Genomic DNA, 25,260 nt, shown 5'->3' with positions numbered 1-25,260 from the left:
AACGTTTAAAGTGTATTTAGTTCCCTTACAAAATGTTTCCCTACAAAACCTTGTTAAAACACAAGTCAGATATTTCCATATTATGGCATTTATTACCTATATACCTTCCTGTATGTTTGATATGGTACTTGTTCTATTAAACAAGTGCTCAACCCTTCTAGTTTTTTCACCTACCATGTGGGTAAGATAGTTATTTTTAAAACTGGTAATATCACAAAGATGCAATTAAATATGCAGAATGGAAGATAAAATTGGTGATCACAGAGACCATCAGTATACATAATAGATTCTATTTACTGTATTATTCTATATTCTTCTATCCTGTTTCATTTAGTCAAACATCTGGGAAATGTATTTAATATGCACAGAATACCGGATGCCGCTATGTGTAGCATGAAAACAGGATGTGATGTCAATAAAATAAAAAGTTTGCTTTTAGAGCAAAACAAAATAGCAAGAAAACAACAAAACATACAAGTAAATGATTAATTAGTTTCATATCCACTTTTGTAAATCCCATCCTCAAATACACATGTTCCCCAAGTTTAGCATTCATGGAGTCCACTGGTTGTCTTGTAAAATCACTTTGTAATAAATGACATACATAGAACATGTCATGTCCTAGCCCTTGTTTAAGGTTTCTATAAGATTTTAGTCTCTATTTATACAGTACAGTATGATAATGAAAGACCTCTGGGGGAAAATACATTTTTATGTCATTACATTGCCCACGCAAACTGCTCTGGAATATTTATTTCATCATCTGCCTATAAAAAGTTTATTTTGTCATCTGTTTAATTATATGCTTTCAGAGATTTATATATATAATAATTAAAATATTTAAAATCCTTTCACAAATTTGTAGTTTTCCATGTTGGATCAACTTGTATTGTAACTTACTGTCCCTTTTACATTTAATACACAGAAAAGAAATAAATACACAAATATGGTACATTGGCATATGATAAAATCACAAATACCACGTACTGTAAGTAAAAACAGTAATAATAATGCAGAATAGCCTATTGCTACTATAAGAATGCATTTGCCTGTAACACAAGTCCATCTAGGACTGTGGGTAAAATGTAATAGGGTCTGATTTTTTATGCAAGTATGGACTCATATTGTCTTGCTGTGAGTATGTTTCAAGTTTGTACTGAAATATACAGTATGTAATAGCCTGCAAGTTGGAAGGTGCGAGTTGATCTGAAATGCGAGTTGATGTGAGTTTTAGGCTATTGTTACTGAAATGTTTTTAAAATTGTAGTGCGAGTTTCATAACAAGGTGAGAGTTAGCCAATGTAACTATTGGCAACAGCGTGTTTAGCAGAAACCTACACAGATCAATGAGATCAGTGTAGGCTTCTGTGTGCTAAAAGGTAATGAAAGTGTTAAAAAAGAAAAATATGATGTTGCCACCCCCAAAAGCATAACTGGCACTGGGCTGTGTAAACCCATCCTGGTTATAAAAAACAGGGAAAATAAAGTGAATTGGTCCCAGGGGCAAATGCAGGATTTCTAGATGGTGGTTTCCAAATGCCTGATTTTAGAGTGAGACCATGAAGAGGACATAATTAGCACAACAGCTATAATGTGTCATACAAAGTACAGTGTATGTCAAAATTCCGACATATACTAGACCAGCAAACATAGTTAACCCATTAGATGCGGCATTAGGGCCATCCTGCCTGAACGGTTTTATTTCAAATGTGGGCACCATTCCAGAGCATTGGAGCAAGTCCAGGCATTTGGGGGAGCGGCAGAAAAACCTAGCACTGCCCTGGACTTATATGTACAGATTGGTTTCCTTGTGCACTGGATAGTGTATGTTTTAGAGTATTAATAAGTATCCCTATAAATGGTCTATAGTAGTGCACCCCTAGTGCATGTTTTCCAGATCTCCTAGTTTGTGCACAGGTGTAATCATTAATGGTTGTGGTAATTATTTCATTTGTGATACTGAGAACTTTAAAACATGCAGCTCTAGAAATAAATAATTTTACACTATTATTGTGGTCATGGTGTGGGCTGGGGAGGCCACCAGAAACCCCCCCTGCATTTGCATATGGGTCCCCCATATATTCATCAACCAGCACCAGGCTCTGTGAGTTGATCCTGGTTGTGGAAATACAGGAGACAAAATTAGTCTCCCATATTTTTCACAACCAGCACCATGCTCTAACTAGTGGGGGCGTAATGCCACAGTAGGGGGACACAGTTGATGGTGTCCGTCAGCGAAAACATTCACAAACCCACTTTAGTCATCCCAGGCGGGGGGAGCCTCAGGAAGTTCAGACCTCACCATAAAAGGGGTTCCCCCTCCCAAGTGTATCCCAGGCCTAGGCTAAAAAGCTCAGGGATATTCCCTGCACCCCTGGTGCCTTTGAGTGTGGGGTTAATTGTTTAAAAATAGAATAAATATTGTCCATTACAGTGGAACTACTGGTCCCAGCAAGCTGGTCCTGGCATGTTGGCAGTTAGAGATCCAAGCTGAGGGCCTGCTAGCACCTCTAGTTCCAGTGTAAAGGAAATATTTAACAAATGACCTGACACAAACCTCGAATGTGGTATTAGTTTATTACATATTCACTTGCACTCACATTCACAGTACATACTCACCTACTCTATGGCGCAGGTTGTCCTCTTCTCCATTTAGGCATCCTGGGACTTGGCAAAATGAAAAAATGATTTAGCCGTGCCCATGGACAATAGTACAGTACTTCCCGAATGCAGATAGAGTCATGGTATTTCCCATAGAAATTTATGGTGGGACCACTTATTGTCTGATAGAGCTGAGCCCCTATTCAAGTACATTCCTGAATTCCATGATACTCAGCCACCAAAGTGCATGAAATGCAAGATACCATTCAAGAATACTTCACATGTACATTGTCGTCAAAATTTTATTTACTTATTACCATAACATTAAAGAAATACACACAAACATATTTATTTATCATATACTAAACTTTTTTTCTTTCCTTATTTAAGGGGTTGTTCCTAGTTTTCATTCTACCTTGGCCATCCCTGGTGCAGACACTTTGTTTAGAGGAGTAGCTTACACATATGTGGATGGTGAGGTGCCAGCACTACTCTCAGTTTAAGGATACACAAGAGGTAGACGTGCAAACAAATCATTGTGTAACTGTGAGAAGGCAGCAAGACAGATCCAGTTATGCCCTGTAATGGCCCATTGTCACGACCCTGTCTAGTTGTTACCTTTTTGCCTTGAGACTTACCCCTGTCAGCTTCCCCATGGATCTGTGTGTGTAATTTGCCTGGAGGATTTGCTCTGATTATTGCACCTGGTCTCTCCTCTGTCTGTGAGCACTGCTAGCCCTGATTGGAATCACAGGTGTGGTTCTGATTCTCAGAGCTGCAGAGATGAATACTCCCTCTGCATGTTGTGCTTTCCACCACTCAGAATGCTTCTACCAGACCACCTGTCCGTATACACCAATTGCTGCCAGACCCATGATATATATATCCTCTCCTGATAGCATTCTGGGCCTGAACATCTCGTCTTCCCGTGGTGTATGGTTCATGCATTCAAGTCTGTCCCTGAAACCTGCTACAGCAATCCCTGGCGCTATCCAGAAAACCTGTTTCAGCTGTACCTGGCAATCCAGTAAATCTGCTGGCAGCAACCCCCGGTGCATCCAGAAAACCTGTTACAGCCAACCTGGCAATCCAGTAAGCCTGCTGACAGCAACCTCTGGTGCATCCTGAAAACCTGCTACAGTAATACCTGGCATCCAGACGTCCTGTTACAGCAATACCTGGCCTGTGCTCTGCTGCTAGTCCTACTCCTGGTTGGTCCCTGGCACTCTGTAAACCTGCATCGTGTTACCCTGCCTTGCTTCCTGCTGTGGATCAACTCCTGTCCCTGTTACCTACCTATTCCCTCCCTGAACCTAAAATTCCCAAACCTACCCATTCCTTTCTGAAACCTGTTATTTCCAATTATCCAGTCCAGCCTGCAATTCCCAAACCTACCCAATCCTTCCTGAAACCTGTTATTTCCAATTATCCTGTCCAGCCTGCAAATTCCCAAACCTACCCAATCCTTCCTGAAACCTGTTATTTCCAATTATCCTGTCCAGCCTGCACCTGAGTTCTAGCCTTTGTCATAGTAATTCCAGATTACCCTGTTTAGCCCTCATCTCAGCATTACCTGACTTCCCTTCAGCCATTGTCACATTCCAGTCCTGAGTCAAGTTCCAAGCTCATCAGTTCAGTCCACGTTGTTCCAGAGTCAAGTTCCAAGCTCATCAGTTCAGTCCATGTTGTTCCAGTTAAGAGTCAAGTTCCAAGCTCATCAGTTCAGTCCACGTTGTTCCAGTCCAGAGTCAAGTTCCAAGCTCATCAGTTCAGTCCACGTTGCTCCAGTCCAGAGTCAAGTTCCAAGTTCATCAGTTCAGTCCACGTTGCTCCAGTCCAGAGTCAAGTTCCAAGCTCATCAGTTCAGTCCACGTTGTTGCAGTCCAGAGTCAAGTTCTTAGTTCATCAGTTCAATTCAACAAGTCTTCCTGCCGGTCCCAGTCCGGTCCCTCCAGTTCCTGTCATTTATCATCAAAGGCAGTTTTCACTGCTACCCAAGTCTTGTAAATAGAGCTATTTACATTATCTGTGATTCCAGTCATGCCAGCCTCCATTGAAACCCGATCACCACCTGAGACAGGTTACTCGCAGACACCAATCATGACACCCATGGAGGGTAATTATGTTGTGTTCATCTCCTGCTAAATGTGTGGCAGTATGGATGACAATGCTTCAAAATAGGGGTGTGCACTGGCCACTTTTCGTGTTTTGGTTTTAGATCTGGATCTTTCTTTTTGTTTTGGATCTGGATTGGTTTTGCCAAAACCACCCTTCCGTGTTTTGGGTTTAGGGTTTTGTGTTTTGGATCTGTATTTTTTTGGAAAAAGCATAAACACAGTTAAAATCACAGAATTTGTGTGTTTTTCTGTTCCTATGCTATTATTAACCTCAATAACATTAATTTCCACTCATTTCCAGTCTATTCTGAACACCTCACAGTATTGTTTCTAGGCCAAAAGGTTGCACCGAGGTAGCTGGATGAGTATGCTAAGCAACACAAGTGGGCGGCACAAACACGTGGCCCATCTAGAAGTGACACTGCAGTGGCAGACAGGATGGCAGTTTGAAAAACTAGGCCCCAAACAGTACATAATTCAAAATAAAAAAAGAGGTGCAAGAAGGAATTGTCCTTGGGCCCTCCCACCCACCCTTATGTTGCATAAACAGGACATGCACACTTTCACAAACCAATCATTTCAATGCCAGGGTCTGGTACATGACTGTGGCTGAAATGATTGGTTCGTTTGGGCCCCCACAAAACAAGCTGGCAATTAATCTGTCCCAGCACAAACTGGCTCTACGGAGGTAAGATGTAGTCCTCATCCGCCGATTCCTCACCCTCTTCAGTGTTGTGTACATCCTCATCCTCACAGAGTATTAACTCTTCGACAATGGAATCCACCACCACAGGTCACTTTCTAGGGGCTGGTCTCCATGGAAGAATTGATAATTCATTTTGATGAACATCATCTTTTCCACATTTTGTGGAAACAACCTCCTACGTCTTTGACTGACAAGGTTCCCGGCTGCACTAAACACTCTTTCGGAGTACACACTGGAGGGGGGGGTAACTCAGGTAAAGTAGAACCAGTTTGTACAGGGGTCTCCAAATTGCCTCTTTTTCCTGCCAGTACAGGTACAGACTGTCTGACATACCTACTTGGATGCTGTCATCGATGTAATCCTCCACCATTCTGTCAATAGTGACAGTATCATATGCAGTGACAGTAGACATGTCAGAAATTGTTGCCAGGTCCTTCAGTCCAGTCCAAACTTGGTCCTATCTGCCCTGCATCACCACCAGTGGGTTGCTTAGATTACCTAAGTTTTTTCCTGGCAGCCCCAGTTGCGGGAGAAAATGAAGAAGGAGCTGTTGACATGTCACATTCTGCTTCAGTTGACAGTGTATTCACCAGCAGGTCTTTGCACCTCTACAGGCTTGTGTTGGCCAGAAAGAGAGACACCACGTAGGCTTTAAACCTAGCACGGTGGCCAATATGTAGTGGTCTGATTTCAACAGATTGACCATGCTCAAATCCTGGCAAAACGAATGACGGGCTTCATCCACAAGTCCTACATACGAAGCGGAATCGCTCCACCTTAGCTCCTCCTTCACTTTCTCCAGCTGCTTCTGCAAAAGCCTGATTAGGGGAATGACCTGACTCAAACTGGCAGTGTCTGAACTGACTTCACATGTGGCAAGTTCAAAGGGCTGGAGAATCTTGCACAACACAGAAATCTTTGTCCACTGCACTTGAGTCAGGTGCATACCCCCTCCTTTGCCTATGTCATAGGTGGATGTAAAGGTTTGAATGGCCTTTTGCTGCTCCTCCATCCTCTGAAGCATATAGTGGGTTGAGTTCCACTATGTCACAACCTCTTGCTTCAGGTGATGGCAGGGCAGGTTCAAGAGTGTTTGCTGGCACTCCAATCTTTTTTGGTCCATCAAAAGCGTCTCCTATTATGTGAGCAAAACATGCGACATGCTGTAATTTGCCCAGATATAATACCCACACAATATTGGTGGCATTATCAGATATCACAAATTCCCAGGAGAGTCTGAGTGGGGTAATCCATTGGGCAATTATTTCCCTCAGTTTCTCTAAGAGGTTGTCGGCGGTGTATCCCTTACTGAAACCGGTGATACACAGCGTATCCTGCCTTGGAATGAGCTGGCGTTTCTGAGATGCTTCTACTGGTGACACTGCTGTTGTTGCTGCATAATGCAATACATTTGCCCAGTGGGCTGTCACAGTCATATAGTCCTTAGTCTGCCCTGTTCCACTTGTCCACATGTCCGGGGTTAAGTGGACATTTTGTACAACCGCATTTTTTAGGACACTGAGAACACTTTTTCTGACGTCTCTGTACATTCTCGGTATCACCTGCCTAGTGAAGTGGAATCTATATGGGATTTGGTACCAGGGACACACTACCTCCATCAACTGTCTAAATCCCACTGCACTAATGGTGGATACCGGATGCATGTCTAACACCAACATAGCTGTTAAGGCCTCAGTTATCTGCTTTGCTTCAGGATGACTGCTGTCGTACTTCATCCTCCTCGCTAAGGACTGTTGGAGGGTCAATTGCTTAGTAAAAGAAGTAGTGGTCTTCCTACTTCCTTTCTGGGATGATGAACAACTCCCAGCAGCAACAGCAGCAGTGGCAGCAGTAGGCATAGCAATGCAGGATCCTTCTGAGGAATCCCGGATAGGAGAGTCAGTCATGCCAGTGACATGGCCTGCAGGACTACTTCCAATCTTGACTGAGGAGGAAATTGACGAGGAGGGAGTTGACGGTGTGGTTTGCAGGTGCTTGGATAGAACAGGATAAAGGGATTTATGTGTCCCTGGACTGCTTAAGGTCTTAGCCACAGTTCCTGAACTTGACAGTAACTTTTTATGAACTCGCTGCAGGTGATGTATAAGGGTGGATGTTGCTAGGTGGTTAACGTCCCTACACCTACTTATTCCAGCATTACATATGGTACATATGGAGTATATGGGAAAGATTCCTGGACTGCACACCCTGAATATATATATATATATATTTACACTATCATCGTGTGATGAAAGGAAGACACTCTCCAGCTTTGGCTTGAAGTTTGCACTATTAATCAGTTTAATAGGACATACCAAATTAATTTGCCAACGTTTCGGTTCTTTAAGAACCTTTGTCATGGCATCTCAGTATTTCTTAACATCAGCAAGTTTTAACTAAAATTGGGGTACATAATAACAACATCAGCATATGGTCTAACAGGCCCTATATTAATTACCCAATATGAGTTTTACTGAGGAAAGAATGTAATAATGCCTATACATACAATCACTAGTACACAAATCTATACATACACAGATATACATATGAATAGACATGCACGTCTCCATAGAGACAGAAGAAAGGATACTATATACATCTATTTAAACTATTGCTGCCAGTATATATTCTCATCATGTGCTAACACCACTAGTCCCAAGTTGCTAGGTGAGACAACATTAGACTATGAGAGAATGCTGGTGATACATATAATATACAGTTATAGTACTTGTATTGAAGCTTAACTGCCTGAAAGTAGTATATGCATGTGCCAGTGCATGGCTGCTATAGACTGGTAGCTGGTAGGTTGGAGCTTAACTGCCTGAAGGTAGTATATGTATGTGCCAGTGCATGGCTACCATAGACTGGTAACATCTTACCTGTTGGTCCCGTAGGTCAGGTGAGGTATGTCTTTCTCTGAGTATCCCTGCCAGCACTGTGTCTCAGTTTAAATAGCGCCCACCCGGAAGTGCGTCATGCGCAGGCCAGGAATTGCTGGCGCGATCATATACTGTGCTGGTATAATCTATTATTAACTTGGCTGTGTTACTATGCGTTGTGTCCGCTGGTGAACGGAAAACCTCGCCGGGAACTAGATATGAAAGTGTAAGTCTATTGGCTGTTAATGAATTACCAGAAGCGGGGCATTCAAGCGCCGTAACCGGAAGTGGGGCAGTGTGCTGTGGGGGCCAGAAGTGGGGCTAGTATTGGTGTCCACAGGAAGTGGGGCATACTCCACGATTGTGATTATGCTAGGGGAAAACTATAGTAGACTATTGTGGCGATATTTAATAGAAAGATACCTATTTAAAGTATCTATACTAGAATAGGATATAAGGGTGTGTTTATATAGCGGGATACTAGCAGGTGTAAATCCATTAATTAATGAAATAATGAACATATGATCACATATATACAGACATATATGTATATATACATATATGTATGCATATCACAGCACTTATATATAGGCAGTGTAAAAATGAAGTATTCTCAGAGTAGACAGGGAAAGTTTCACTGGGCAATATAAGTTCTGTTAGTGGGGTGCATATAAGCATATACATTAAAATGGTATATAGACATGTACTAGTGTTCCAATCATGTCATAGGGCCTGCATAGGTGCGTGTATGTACTCACTATGTTGGAATTAGGTATTAGTAATATCTTAAATCTAAAAGGGTAAGGTAGGGCCTATTGTCATATCTAGGTCTGGGGATATACCACCCTGTTGAGTGATTGACATAGTACATATATACAGATATATGGTAATAATACACAATCAGGGTTTTTTTACAAAAAAACGTTCAGGGGGCAATATTCATTCAGTCCACGGGGTGCGACTGTGTCAAGTTTATGGATCCAGCGGCTTTCACACTTCTTCAGGTTAGATAGTCGATCCCCTCCTAGTTCAGGTGGGGGTACCCAATCGACCAGTTTACATTTGAGAATTGCCACCTGGTGTCCTTTATTTGCGAAATGTCTTGCCACCGGTTTATCTGATTCGCCTGTTAGGAGTGCTGCCCTAATTGAAGCTCTATGATAGGCCATCCTCTCTCTGCAATTCCTGGACATCAGACCCACATAATAAAGGCCACATGGGCACATTAGGACATAAATTACATGGTCCATTCTGCAATGCAGTTTCCATTTAATTTTTATTATTTTCCCTGTATGTGGGTTGGCTAGAGTGGATCCAGTGATCATGGAGCTGCATGTGATGCATCCGCCACACTTATAGCTTCCTGGTTTTTTTTGCATTGTTCTTATAATAGTCTCATGTGCTTCCGGGTTGAGTGTTGGCCGCAATAGAAGCTGTTTGAGGTTGGGTCCTCGTTTATAGGCCATCATTGGAGCTTGCATGTTCCTAAAGGGTAGGGTTTGATCCGTAGTGATGATTGGCCAATGGCGTTTGACAGCTTTCTCCACTTGTAGTGATTTGTTATTATATTCAGTAACATAAAGGAGTCGTTCCATATTCTTCTGCTTCTGTGTTGGATTAATAAGTTTATGCTTAGCTTTGTGCAGACATTTGTTAAGGAGGGTCTTAGAATATCCTCTCTCCTGTAACCTTGCTGTCATTTCCATAAACTGTCACAGAGAGAGAAAGGAGGTTTAAAAACAAGCTGTGTTTGTATTGTGGTGAACCAGGTCACCTTCTCTCTAGCTGTCCTAAACGTCCGGGAAATGAAAAGGCCTATCTGATTGAGGGGTGGTCAGATTGGGTACATTTCAACACACCACAAAGAACCGTATAGTTCCTCAATTCTCCATTGATGTGACCCTGGTCCTGGGAAAGTCCTCTGAAGTCATTAGGGCTTTCCTTGACTCAGGTGGTAATGGTAACTTCATTACGGCTAAGAAAGTTCAAGAGCTGTGAATTCCTATTATGCCACTTCTAACACCTCTCAGCATCATCGGAGTGGATGGGAATAAACTTCCTAAAGTGACCATCCACTCTCGGACGACATAAGTTTTCATGTAAGTAGGGGCCCTCCATTGAGCTTCAATAGCATTCTACATACTTCCATCAGCTGAGAGTCCTGTCATCCTGGGTCTTCCTTGGCTTCGCAAACATTCTCCTGTGCTAGATTGGGAGGAACCTCAAATCCTAGCGTGGGGTCCTTGATGCCATGGCTCCACTTTGTCATCTGTCAAACCTCCCCAGCAAGCCATTCGGAGTTCAGTCATCTCTCCAGAAGTTCAGCTTCCAACTCCATACCATTCCTTCTGAGATGTGTTTAGTAAGAAAACTGCTGAGACACTTCCTGCTCATAGAGACTGGGATTGTGTTATTCACCTATTACCTGGGAAAGAGCCACCTCGGGGAAGAACTTTTCCTCTCTCACTTCCCGAGTCCCAATCAGTGACTGAGTATATCCAGGATAATCTGGAATGTGGTTTCATCAGAGAGTATAATCACCCGCGGGTGCTGGTCTATTCTTCATCAAAAAGAAGGATGGAGGTCTGAGACCATGTATTGATTACCGGGGCCTGAATGCATCAAAGACTGGTTTCATTACCTCTGATATCTGAACTCTTTGATCGAATTAAAGGAGCAAAGATTTTTACCAAGCTAGATCTTCGCGGGGCCTACAATTTGATCAGGATCCGAGCTGGAGATGAGTGGAAGACAGCCTTCAATACTTGTGATAGTAATTTTGAGTACCAAGTCATGCCTTTTGGGTTAAGCAACGCCCCAGCTGTCTTCCAAAAATATATGAATCACATCTTCAGGAATTTACTCTATAAATACATTGTGGTAATCTAGATGCCATCCTAATATTCTCTTAGGATGTGACAAGCCATTGCCTGCATGTATGTGAAGTGCTGACATGACTTCAGGCCAACCAGTTGTTTTGCAAACTTGAAAAATGTTCCTTCGAGCAAAAAGAGCTAACGTTTCTGGGATACATTATTTCTGGTTCCTGCCTTCAGATGGATCCTGCAAAGCTAGCTGACATTACTAACTGGCCTTGCCCTGTCAGGTTGAAAGCAATACAATGCTTCCTGGGATTCTGCAATTTCTATCGCCAGTTCATCAAGAATTGCTCAATCATAGCAGCTCCAATTACTGCACTCACCATAAAAGGACAAGATACTCGGAGTTGGTCTTCTGCAGCTGAAGAGGCCTTTGTTCTTTTAAAACAGTGCTTCAGGTCAGCCCCTATTCTAAGACAACCTGACTGTGATCTGCCTTTCTTCTTGGAGGTGGATGCCTCCATGGTGGGAGTTGGGGCAGTACTGTCACAGAAGGATGAGTGGGGCAAGTGGTACTCCTGTGGGTTCTTTTCCCGTAAGTTTTCTGCTCCAGAGAAAAATTATGCAGTTGGGGATAAGGAATTACCTGCCATTAAGCTAGCATTGCAAGAGTGGAGATATTTGCTGGAGGGGGCAATATTTATGGTGACAGTCTACACAGATCACAAAAACCTCACTTATCTCAAAACCGGGCATTGCCTGAATTATCGCCAGTCCTGGTGGTCCCTGTTTTTTGACCATTTTAACCTGGTTATTACCTATCGTCCAGAAGAATGTAAAACCTGACGCCCTGTCTCGAGCATTCAATATGGCCCAGGAGGAAGAAGTAAAGGAAGACAAACCAATTTTAAATCCTGGGTGCTTTGTTGCAGTCACTAAGGTCAAAATCCCGCCAAGGAAAACATTTGTAGCACCCGAACTCCGGTCTAAGTTACTCCAGTGGGCCCATTCTTCTCGTTTTTCAGGTCATGCAGGAATGGGGAGAACTTTGGAACTGATCCTTAGGAGTTTTTGGTGGCCGACTGTACTTTGCGAAGTCAAGGACTTTGTGGCAGCCTGTACTATCTGTGCTCAGCATAAGGTGCCTCTTCAACTTCCTTTGGGGTCTTTATGTCCACTTCCAATACCTGATCATCCTTGGTCCCATGTATCCATGTACTTTATAACAGACCTGCCCTCCTGCCAGGGGTTAAATACAATCTGGGTAGTGGTGTACAGGTTCTCCAAGGTCACTCACTTGTCCCATGAAAAGGGTTACCGTCGGCTCCAAAGTTGGCTGAGACATTTATAAAGGAAATCTTCAAGCTACTTGGGTTCCCCAAAGACATTGTTTCAGATCGTGGGGTACGATTCACTTCCAGGTTTTGGAGGGCGTTATGTAAGTGCTTTAATATCAACTTGAATTTTTAATCTGCATACCATCCTCAGAGCAATGGTCAAACAGAGCGTGTAAATCAGGATTTGGAGAAATTCAGATATATGTCTCAGCTAATCAAGACGATTGGGTTTCCTTGTTGCCATGGGCTGAATTTGATCACAATGATTTGTACCATGAGTCATCGGGGTGCTCTCCATTCTTCATTCAGTATGGGCTACATCCTGTGATACCAGAAGTTCCTGCTGTTCAGTCAGTGTATCTTCCAGCTGTTGGTGGCTCAGCAAGTCAGTTCTTCAGGATTTGGAGGGAGGTAAAAAAAAATTGTGTAAAGGTTCTTCTAGGTATAAGCGGGTGGCAGATAAGAAAAGGAAAAAGAGTCCTGTACTGAATCCTGGCATTAAAGTCTGGTTATCCACTAAACACTTCCGATTAAAAGTTCCCACCATGAAGTTTGCTCCTAGATTCATTGGTCCCTTCCAGATCCTGCAGGTCATCAATCTGGTGGCTGTTCATTTAAAACTTCCTGACACTCTTAGGGTTCCAAACGTGTTCCATACCTCTCTCCTGAAACCACTGGTGCGTAATTGATATTCGAAACAGTGCCCCCCTACTGCTATTCCAGTGCATCACCAAGAGGAGTATGAAGTCAAACAGATTCTAGATTCCAGAATGTCCCAAGGTGCAGTTCAATTCCTGGTGGATTGGAAGGGATACGGTCCTGAAGAGTGTTGTTGGGTTAGGGCTTCGGATATTCATGCACCTCAACTCCTCCGGAAGTTTCATCAAAAGTTCCCTGGCAAGCCATTTGTGGGATGTTTGGTGCCCACCCCTAGAAGGGAGGGTAATGTCACAGTGCCACTGAATCCAGGTTGCCCTTACCTGGTCTGGCGATGCTGGAGTCTAGGCTGGTGTGTGACAGTGGGCGGGAGATCCCCGGCACCTGCTGTCAGCTGCTCCTCTTCTCCCCCGGTGGCTGTGTACAGGCAGCCACGGCTTCCTTAGAAGCACACGCGCCGCTCTGTTTAACATTTAAAGGGACAGGCACCTGTAAATGGAAGCGCTGATTGGGGCTAGTTTGAACCCTGACTATAAATGGAAGTTCCTGGGAGCACTCCAGTGCCAGAGTATAGGCTCCATTACCATACTCCAGCGTTCCTGTGCATATCCTGATTATTGGTTCTGACCCTTGACATGTTTTGTGACTCTGATTCTGCCTGACCCCTGGTTCTACGTTGATATCTGGTTGTGTCCTCGGCTATTCCCTGTGACCCATTTACGTCTGCTCCCTGGTACCGCTTCGTCCGTTTGGCTCTGACCCGACTAAGTCGACTACGCTCAAAGTCTCCTGTATACTGACCAAGTGCCAGCACCTGTATAGGGAAACCTAACCTGGGGACTGCGAAGTGTGTCGGACGCAGCCAAGTCCACACCTTCTTGTGAGGGTCTCTGGTGAAAATCGCCGGCTCATTAGACTCCGCGCCTCAGGAATAGGTCTAGCCAATTCCCTGCATATGGGTAGCATCCACTATCCACCCGTGAGTTTGTGACAGCCCCCCCTGTCTCTTGAACAACCTCTGTCTGGCCAATAATACATATAATGAGATATTGGCAAAGTTTTCATAGATGACTGAAGTCACAATTACATGTTTCTTAAGAGTCGAAAAAAAAATAAAATGAAAAGTATCAAAAACAACAAATCTAATGCAGCTTTGGACTTTGCAAAATGAAAAGTGATGACATTTTTGCATAGGATGTTGGCAGGTATTATACAGATTTATACTGTGTTTCTTTAAAGCCATCAATTATGCAGCACTGTAAAGAGAACATATGTCATTTACATTCGGTACTGCCCCATTCTAGCCTACAGTCTAAGGGCCTGATACAGCTTCAGACAGAATAGCAAGCAGCTTTGCTATTCTGTCTGTGCTGATATGGTAATGCAGCAGGAGGCATCATGCCCCTGCTGCATTACGTATCCGAGCTGCGCTGTCCAACGCAACATTGAATACTCTGCAGACCATCGGCTGTCTAAGGTGACCCATGGGGTCACATGGCTGAATGCCGCAGCTGCAAGGAACAGGCCAGGAAATCTCCACCAGCCGATGGAAATCCTGGCCTCATCCCTCCTTTCCAATGGCGGCAACAAGCCTCCATTTCAGGAAAATGAGGCCATCGCCACCCCTACCTGCCCATAAATGGCAGCAGACTGTCAATCACTGACAGTCTGCTGCCAGTTTATGTGTGGGCTCGAAGACCTGTTCTGCACATGAACAGAATGGGTCTGGCACCTGCGCAGATTGCCGAAATTTGGAAACCTGCGTTCGCTGCTGAACTAGGCCCTAAATTCACTAACACTAAAGCACAAACAAATTAAGGAACATCTTAATTAACATTCAATTACTGTAACCTACTAGTATGTTTTTGGAGTGTGGGGGGAAACCAGAGTACCTGCAGGAAATCCAATGCAATGACAGGAACAATATTCCAACCCCACACAGATAGGGACCTGGTTGGGTATCAAACTCATGACCCCATCTGTTTTAGGCAGCAGAGCTAACCACCTTGCAATTGCACTGCCCAGATGGAGATGTTTCACATTCTACTGAGAGAGGCAATATAATACATAATAATATTTGTGTTTGTGGAACAAAATATATAAATGAGCCGGGATTGATTAAGTTGGCTTCAGGTGCGTATTTATAATGGGTGCAGGGAGTGTGGGGCACACAGGCCCTTGGGTCCAGGGGGGCTGGCACCGCACACCCTGCACCAATATTATACTTATCTTTTCGGAAACCCATGTTGACGTAGGTGTCTGCGCTGTAAAAATATGGCTGGAAATGGCCGCCGCTGCCATTTTCCCATCATTTGCGCATGCGCAGTACAGGGAAAACATCTGCCATGGCCATTTTCTTCGTGACCTCTGCATGCACTATAGACTCTGGGCACACTCTAGTGCCAGAGTCTATTAGTGTGGTGCTGGCCACACACCGCTCAGTGCACTGCTGGCCCCATCCTCTCTAGAAACACCCCTGGTTGACATATATTTGAAAGCATTCCTGACATTGGGAGGAATCACAGCCATGAGTGGACTTGAAACTTAGGGCCTGATTCAGATTGGCTACAGCTACTGAAATGCCAGAGTTACATTTATTGCATATGGGATCGCAAACACAAGCCCAAAAATGTTTGCTAAAGGCAGCAAGACCATAAGCATATATGGTTCATATACTTTCTCACATGCCGCATTTTGCCAGATTATACCAAAGTACTTGCAGTACCACATATAACCACTTAGGGTCTCTAGAGTTAAAAGCTACAGTTATGTTGCAGGATGCCTGTAATACATGCTAGGCATGAAAATGCAATGCAAATCCTTCATAGAGAAATTAGATGTTTAGATTCAGGCTACTCTGCATGCTCAAATGTGTTACTCGGTCAATGGAAGTACTGTAAGTGGGCATGTCTTATAAATAGTTAAACATGAAGTTGTTTATATAAAATGACAAAGACAGATGGGGACACCAAGCATAGTGCATTAAAGGGTATAAAAAACTAAATATTCTTAAGGCAAATATATATATATATATATATATATATATATATATATATATATATATATAATGTGTGTGCATACCAGAAAGAGATAAATCAGGTACTCATCTAAAATCAATGATTTGGACTTCTCTGAACTTTCTCATCTAGGTGATATGTACCTCCAGGGAAAGAGGTATATAGTGTAGTATACTGAAATATATAAAGATTGTTGTTCAAATCTTTAGACCTGTGCACTTTAGAAACCTTTAAATAAAGAGTCTCATCAGATAATCTGTATGCAGCTCCAAAACATTCCAACCATTAGTATCACAAGTGACAGTGGTATCAAATTTTTCATGGTAAATTGTATACCCTAATGTAAGAAGATCACCACAGTGTAATACTGCGAAAATTTATTTTACTATCAACAGCAAGAAAATAATTTGCCCCATACATAAAGTTAAAACATATACAGTTTTCTGAGTTCGTTAGATTACATCACAGGAGGATATTTGTGGCCCAGACATGAATACAACAGGTATCAGTTTAGATTCAGAGTGTCCCAAAGGAAGACTTGATGCTTTTCATCAACTGTACTGTATTGTACATCTAAACTTCTCTTCAGGGTGGAGATAAATGTTGGTGTGGGAACCCTCATTTACGAGGAGAGTGCTAATTCAAGTGCCAGTTTGAAAACATCCATTTCCACCTTCTGACAAAATATAGAATTGGCGTAATTTATGTTAGATAGTTTGGAATGATTGGGCAGTGTTCTGAGTGAGAATTTTAGACACTTATTTTTACATGTAGTACAGTACCACAGTTATTTATCAACAGGGATCAACAATGATGTCCATAATATGATAAATAGAACAAGTAAATTATCTAGCACCATTTTTTGCAGTTCTATTAGTAAACTGTGGGCCACCATATTGTAAGAGTCTCTAATATCATCTTAATGTGGAGCATGTATTGCTATTGTGGTCAGCAATTGCTTGAGTCCAAAGATGGCACCATATTTGTTAAGGCCATATAAGGTGTCAGTAACATATGGCTTCAACATAACAAAACCACATATAAAGTATGTAATACTTTGGAAAAGCAAGACAAACAGGTGTTATAGACCAAAGTGCCATATTTAAAAAATATATAAAAGTCATTATAATTCTTAGATTAGAATTGGAACCAGTTAATTATCCAATTTGATTTAAAGATATATTTACAAAAGTGGATTCCATCTAAGAACATATATATCTTCCCAACATCATGGTAAAATCTAACATTCAACTTCAAAACAGCTTTATATATAGTAGGCCAAAATACATAATACATATAGACAATAATATTCTTAGGGGTAAGTTTACTAAGATTTGTGTTGATCAGAGATTTTTATCTCAGGTGAAAATATCACTTTTTTGTTAATCGGGAATTTACTATCATTAAAGTCGGGTGATTCGTTCATCTTTTGGGGTGAAATCGGGTGAGTTAATACCACAAATTTCTGCCATTTTTATCACTAGAAATGAGTTCATCATCGGCTGAAATCGGAAGTACTTTTCATTCATTTCAGCCTACATCGGGAATTTACCATTATTAATTTTGCTATATTCAGCCGTTCTTACAGCCAACTCGGGGAGTCAATACAAGTTTCAAATGCACCACCTCCTGAGCTGCGAGTTGCCAACAAATATACACAAATTAATGTGATTTGTATGTTTAATAATGAATAGTGTGTTTTTAGGGTTAATTTTTTTGGAAAGTAGGGTTCCACTGTAATTTAGGAACCAGCACCTGGCTGCAGGGCCAGTTCTGGTTTTAAATATAGGGGAAAAAAATGCATAGGGGTCACCCTACATTTAAAACCAGCAGCAAAAAAGGTGTCCCCCCTCTCCTGAAACTCCAGGCTTGGTCTGAAGCCCGTGGCTCTTCCTCGTACCCCTGGAGCAGTGGGTACGGGGGTAATAAAGTGTAAAATAGTATTAAACTATTGTATTTTACAAAGGAAATACAGGTGCCAGCATGCCTGCTCTTTGGCACTTGTGGAACTACAAGTGCCAGCAGGCGGCCGGCACCTGTACCCCACTTTAAAATAAATAGTTAAAAAAAGACAAAACACACACACTGTAGATAGTATCATTTATTACACACCTACCTCACTCATCCATACTTACCTGCTGCCAGATGTTCACATCCCCTTGTCCCATGTAGAATTAATTTGGATGTACCTGAAGTAAAAGATCTTATACTCATCTCCATCCTTGCGCTGGTCTCTGTAGCATCCAGGGGTCTTGGCAAAATAATAACCTGAAAATTCCAAGGCCATACGGACAAGTATTGCTATGTGTGTTGTCACACACAACAATACTTTGCGAATGACAGTTGATGGTCCTACACAGGAAATCCCACAGGCCACTAGCCAATCAGAGGCCGCTTTACATGTAGTGGCCGCTCATTGACTGGGACCGACGTGTGACCCATGGGATTTCCCATAGAGGACCATCAGCTGTCATTCACTAAGTATTGCTGTGTGTAACAACACACATAGCAATACTTGTCCGTATGGCTTGAGGATTTTTGGGTTGTTATTTTGCCAATACTCCTGGATGCTACAGAGACCAGCGCAAGGATGGAGGTGAGTATAAGATCTTTTTTTCAGGTACATCCAAATGAATTCTATTTGGGACAAGGGGACGTGAAAATCTGGCAGCAAGTAAGTATGTATGAGTGAGGTAGATGTGAAATAAATTTATACTATCTACTGTGTGTGTGTTGTGTCTTCTTTTAACTATTTATTTTACAGTGGGGGTATGGGTGCTGGCCGCCTGCTGGCACTTGTAGCTCCACGAGTGCCAAAGGGCAGGCATGCTGGCACCTGTAGTCCCACTGTAAAATACAATAGTTGAATACTATTTAACAGTTTATTACCCCTATACCCACCGCTCCAGGGGTGCGGGGAAGAGCCCTGGGCTTCAAACCAAGCCTGTGATTTAGGGAGATGGGGGACCCCTTTTTGGGATCCATAGCTTGGCCTGACCAGCTTGGGGTGAAAATGCTTTAGCCATGGAGACCCGGTAATAGGGTCTCCTTGGCTGTGGCATTACACCCTGGTCGGTTTGGATCTGGTGCTGGTGTTAAATATACACCCTATATTTAAAACCAGCACTGACCCTGCAGCCAGGTGCTGGTTCCTAAATTACAGTGGAACCCTACTCATTTTGTTCCCCAAAATGTGTGGACCCAGGACTGGCTGACCAGTCCGGGGCTGGTTAGGCCTTTGGGTGATGCCCCCACATCAAGTTTTTTAAATAAATTAACCCTTAAAATATATATAAAAATGAAAGCAGCCTGCACATATCTCACTGATATGTGCAGGCTGCTTGTTCGGGAGAGAAAGTCGGGCAGGGAACTCGGGGCTTCAACACGGACAGGATCGATCAAATACACCATCAAATAAAACAATCCTGTCAAAACTGGGAGCATGGTAAATTCCTGATTTTTAAAGTGAAAAAAATGGCCATTTTTGATCGATACTATCCTAATTGAAAAATGGGACAATTCGGGACCAACACGAATCTTAGGAAATTTACCCCTTACTCTATAGATATAAAACTATATCTAGAAGATAACATATTGAAATATATTTGTTTAAACATGCTACACTATATACTTCTGATTCCCTGGAGGTACATCTCACCCAGATAAGACCATTGGGGAGATGTATCAAACCTTAGAGAGATATGAACTGGAGGTGTTGCCCATAGCAGCCGATCAGCTTCTAATTGCCATTTTATAGACTGTGTTGAGTAAATGATAGCTGAAAGTTGATTGGCTGCTAGAGGCAAGTTCTCTGCTTTTATCTCTCTTTAAGGTTTGAAACGTATCCTCCATTAGAGAAATCGAAATCATTGATTTAAATGAGCACCTTACAGTATTTATCCCTATCACACATAGGTATGATCTTGGTGTTTTATAATGTTTAATGCACTATGTTTGTCTTTATCATTTCTCATTGGGGGAGATGTATAAAATATTCAAGAGAGAAAGAGTGAAGCAGTTGCCCATAGCAACCAATAAGCTTCTGTCATTTCATAGACTGTGCTAAATAAATGTCAATTAGCTGATTGATTGCTTTGTTTGACTTCTCCACTTTAACTCTCTAAAAGATTTATACATAGGTACAGTACAACTACCCCAAGTAATTTCTCAGAAATGTGTGCAATCTGCAGGTATATTTTCATAGGAGGCTGATCCCCGTGCTTTGGTTTTGATTTTGGTTTTGGGTCCAGATTCATCTTCGTGTTTTGGTTTTGGATCAGTTTTATTTTAAATAAATAGACTAAAAACAGCTAAAATCATATAATGTAGACATGTTTGGACAAGTTTACATGCAACCCAAAAGCCGTGTTCGGCTTTTAAATCACAGTTACGAACTGACTGCAGAACCAAACCCGGGACTCTGTTTGACTCGGAACCCCAAAGTGATTCTGAATTTGGACTTGGATTGACTCTGAACCCCTAAATTTAGTTGCTGTTGGTTCTCTGGGAACCAGACCTCCACATCTTTACTATGAATTTGTTTATCATGTTATCTGCACTAAGCACTACGAGCCTATACTTGTAGGCTATTAGTAGCTGTGTATGTAGTTATTTAGCATGGGATATGAAGATGGAAAGATAAAGAATACTGGCTCTAGTGCAAATCAGACTGCATGTAGACATTTATGGAACACAATGGGCTGTGCGGAATATGAGCCTTAATGCATAGACTTCCACTGGTTGGGGTTCTCTCTTTATTGACCACTCCTGAAGTGATCAATAAAGGACATCAATGACTTGCTCTAGGCTAGGAATGGAGTTTTGCATATTGAACTGGATTGGATGTTTACCTTGAAATATTGGATGCAGAAATACATCTATGCAAAACCAGAGGATATTACTAACCAGTGTATTGTAGTTTATGTGGTTCACAGGGTTATTAAATGGTAGGATTGCTACCAGCCTGCCCTTTGACCCTGCTCTCTCCAAGCTCCTCTGCTTTCTAACCATCAATGTTTTCCTGCGCCTTGATCACATTTAACCATTCTAATGGTGTCTTAATTTCCAGCTACTAACATGCACTTACCTCCCTCATTTCAAGAGTCCTTGTCTTGGCCCTTCTTCTCTCTCTAACTATGGCCCCATTTTTTTGCTCTGCTTTGCTTCCACTATTCTTGATAGACTTGTCTTGAAACATCTGACCCACTTTATATCCTCCCACTCTATCATTGATCCTCAGTAAATTCACAAATGACTTAATCCTAGTCAACAGACCACTTCTCCCTTCTCATAGTCCTTGCATGAAGTGGTTTATTATGGATGTTTTGAAGTCACTTACCTGGCACAGCCACATGAGGTGTGACCACAATCAGCTGGGCTTTCACTGGTGTGGATGCATCCATACTTATTGACTTTCTTTCACTCCTTTCCAGGAGCAGCCGGAGAGGACCATCTTCTCTCTGCTTTAGGGGGTGGCCAGACTATTGCCGGCATTAGGCCCCACCCCTTTACAATAAAACCCCACAATTTTTGGGTCCGCATGGAGGGGATGGGGTTAAATGATGCAATTCACGTAATTTAGCCCCATCCCCTCCCTATGGACCCACAAATTTCATTCCACTTATCTCTGCCCTGTACTAGAAACAGGTGAATTGGTTATTTTTTCAATTACTCTAACAAAAAACAAGCTGAGCTGTAAAAGTAGACATCATTGGTGTGAGGGGTTATAACAACCAGCAGACCTGTGGGTGGATCCTGCAAATTAAACATCCAAGGTGGGAATACTTTCATTTTTTTATATTAACTAATACGACTCTACAGCTTTTCTTTACATAAAACAGTATTTGAAAAAAAGAATCTCGAAGGATTCTTCAAGTAGGGTCAAATGAGTATTAAAAGCATAATTTTAAATTATTGTGGGGAGATCAAAAACAATAATAAGCAATAGGCAATTTTATGAAGTGACTTTTTGTGTTACAGTGTTGTAATCCATACACACAAGTCATAGTAAAATAATTCCCTTTTTACTTGTGTAGCTGTGATAGATCCATATGTAATGCTACAGTATCTATGGTGGTCTGTACACCTTTCATTAGTTCTGTTTATGACCTCCTAGGTACTGTACTAATCTGTGTGAGTCTTTAAGGCCACCAACATCAAAGTGATTGGGGTGGATGTATATATATGTATCACCAGCATGCATAACACGAGACTACCCAGGGCAATATATTTGTTACTAACCTTCTTTATTGAAAGGCATACAGTGAACAATATTTATTGTGGAGGTAACATTGATCAGAAGCATTTTACTGTAGGTATATGCAGAAAATAGTACATAAATGGGTGGGAATGTTTGAAACAAGCGGTGGGGAACTGGGCAGGTGGGTGATTTCTTCCTCAACTTGATTGAAATGATATGTTCAGCTGGTACATAATATTCTCCATCAATGAAGATCAGTACGAAGGTGTTTCTTCAGGAGATCAATGCCTTCATTACAGTAATACAATTTTTATATTTTCAAATACCTTTGATCCTCCAAAATCAAGCATATGACCATGCAAGACCACAATAGCACCATATGGGACTGTATTATGGCTACAGCTCAGATAGCATTCTTTCCTGTCTAATGGCAACTTCTTATTTGTATGAACCAGCCATCAACCAGGACATTTACCAGAATAGTTTTTGATCAATGCACATGGATACAGAAAAGAGGCTAAGTATGAACCAATGAGGAGTTACCAGCTATGCCACTAATCTATGAATAGCTCTCTTGATTTCATTATTGCGTAGACTATATACAAAAGGATTTACCATGGGGATCACTGTTGCATACAGCACACTCATGATCTGCTCTAGATTATTGTATTTTTCTGATGGTGGCATCATGTATACGAATAAGCCATTAGCATAGTAGATAATCATGACAGTGAGATGGGATGAGCAGGTGGAGAAAGATTTTCTTCTTCCATCCCTTGATTTTATATTCAATATAACAGTGACAATTTTTTTGTATGACATCACATTGATGAGGAATGGACAAAGGCCAAATAACACTACGCTAACATACATGACAATATAAATCATTTTTGAACCAGAACAAGAGATATTAATCAGAGCTTTAATATCACAAAAGAACTGATGAATGGTGACAGAATGACAGAAGGACATTTTAAGAACTAAAACTACCCACAACATTGAGTTTAAACATGCACATAGCCAGATCATCGTCACAAGCAGAATACAGATCTTCTTGCTCAGTATCTGGTTGTAGTGTAAAGGCTGACAGATGGCAATGTATCGGTCATACCCCATCACAAATAAAAGTGTAACCTCTGTGGTGGCGGCTATAACAAAAAAGTTCATCTGAGTTAAACATTGTGTGAAAGATACTATGTTATTCCGAGATCGCAACATGTCCAGAAGTTTGGGGACAGTAACTGTTGTGTAACACATGTCTACAAGTGACAAGTTACAAAGAAACAAATACATGGGGGTGTGTAAAAATGAGACCAAACATATAACTGTAATTATAGCTGTATTCACCAGGACTCCACACAGATATATCAGGAAAAAAACACTGAAAATGAGAGGTTCATTACCGGCTTTCATTAAAAAAAATGGCAAAATCTGGAATTTTATAACAGAAGTGTGGTTCTCCATGAGATTCTGTCACCAATCTGCAAGACAATAATTATAATAAATACATATATAATAAGTTATAACTTACAGTAGTGCTCACTCACCAAATGTAAAAATACGGTATATATTTACAGGATGTTTTCAGACCCCCCATGTTTTGGTTTTGGTTAAACCATCCTAAAGTGTTTTGGTTCAGATTCGAATTTGTTTTTTTGGATTTATTTAAAATTGATAAAAATCAATAAAAACAGCTAAAATCATGTAATTTGGACCAATTTACATGCAATCCAAAACCAAGATTTGTTTTTTACATCCGAGTTCTGAACTTACAGCAGACCTAAGCTGGGACTCTGATCTACTTTGAACCCCAAAAGTGATCCGAGCCGTGACTCGGTTCGGCTTGAATCCCCTCAGATAGGTTGTGTTCATTTATCAGGAAAACTATACTGCACATCTCTAATTTTTACATATATTCATGTCACATGCATTATTTTAATTTTCCACAGAGCTGTATAAAACTAGATAAACTTGACATTTGTCATTGTAATGTGCCTAGCTGACTCATAATGAATGAATTAGACAAATTAGGGAAATCTTATAGAATCCAAAATATGTCTTTCAAACTGAATTTCTTTTAGAAAAGGTGCATATTTTTGGGTCTGCTAGTAAGATATGCATATAAGTAAAAACATTGAAGCAATGACAGCATATTCTATAATACACATGTATCAGAGGGTAGAGGAAAGACCTGAGTTTGATATCCATGATACATTACTGAAATGTTTCCACTCTGTTACCTGGGTGCAAACATGTAATCCTGACACTGTGCTACCCAAGTGCAATCCTCATTTCTTTTCACTCTGCTACATGAAAACAATTCTGAGCTCCTGCTATTACCCGATTGCAATCCTGAGTTCCATGACACTTTACTATTTGAGTTAAAATATTAAAACTCTGAAGCTTTTTAATACTTTTATGTCTTTTTTATTAACCCAAACAGATGTGCTGTATTACAGATTGTTATTGCAATTGGCTTAATGTTTTATTTTTTTTTATCACTACTTCAGGGCACAAATATGCATTATATTAACAATGAGATATATTTCTGTGCTAACTTTAAAATGTTGTAATTTCTAATTTATTCTGTAAATGTTAAATCTGGAAATTGTATATATTGGAATGAATATATTGATCAGTGCTATTAATATGTAAATTAAATTCTGACTATGTTCAAACATATTGGACTGAAAATGTGGTGGGACATAGGAGAAACACATAATTAATATCAGCGCTTGTACACATGGATGTTGAAAAACAACACTGGTAAAAATGGAATAAATCCTTGTACAGTAGTTTGTCCGTACTTTTAAGGGAGTCTGTGAAGTATAATGTGTCACACGTCTTCCCCGCAGCACAGTGTACTATGTTCTGCCTTTAACTAAGCATTAACACTGCAGACATTGTTGAATTTGATATTAAATGAAG

Source organism: Taudactylus pleione, unplaced genomic scaffold (assembly GCF_031769625.1).
Source record: "Taudactylus pleione unplaced genomic scaffold, aTauple2 ptg000061l, whole genome shotgun sequence".
Taxonomy (NCBI): domain Eukaryota; kingdom Metazoa; phylum Chordata; class Amphibia; order Anura; family Myobatrachidae; genus Taudactylus; species Taudactylus pleione.
The sequence above is the reverse complement of the archived record's forward strand: the minus strand, read 5'-3'. Positions refer to the sequence as shown.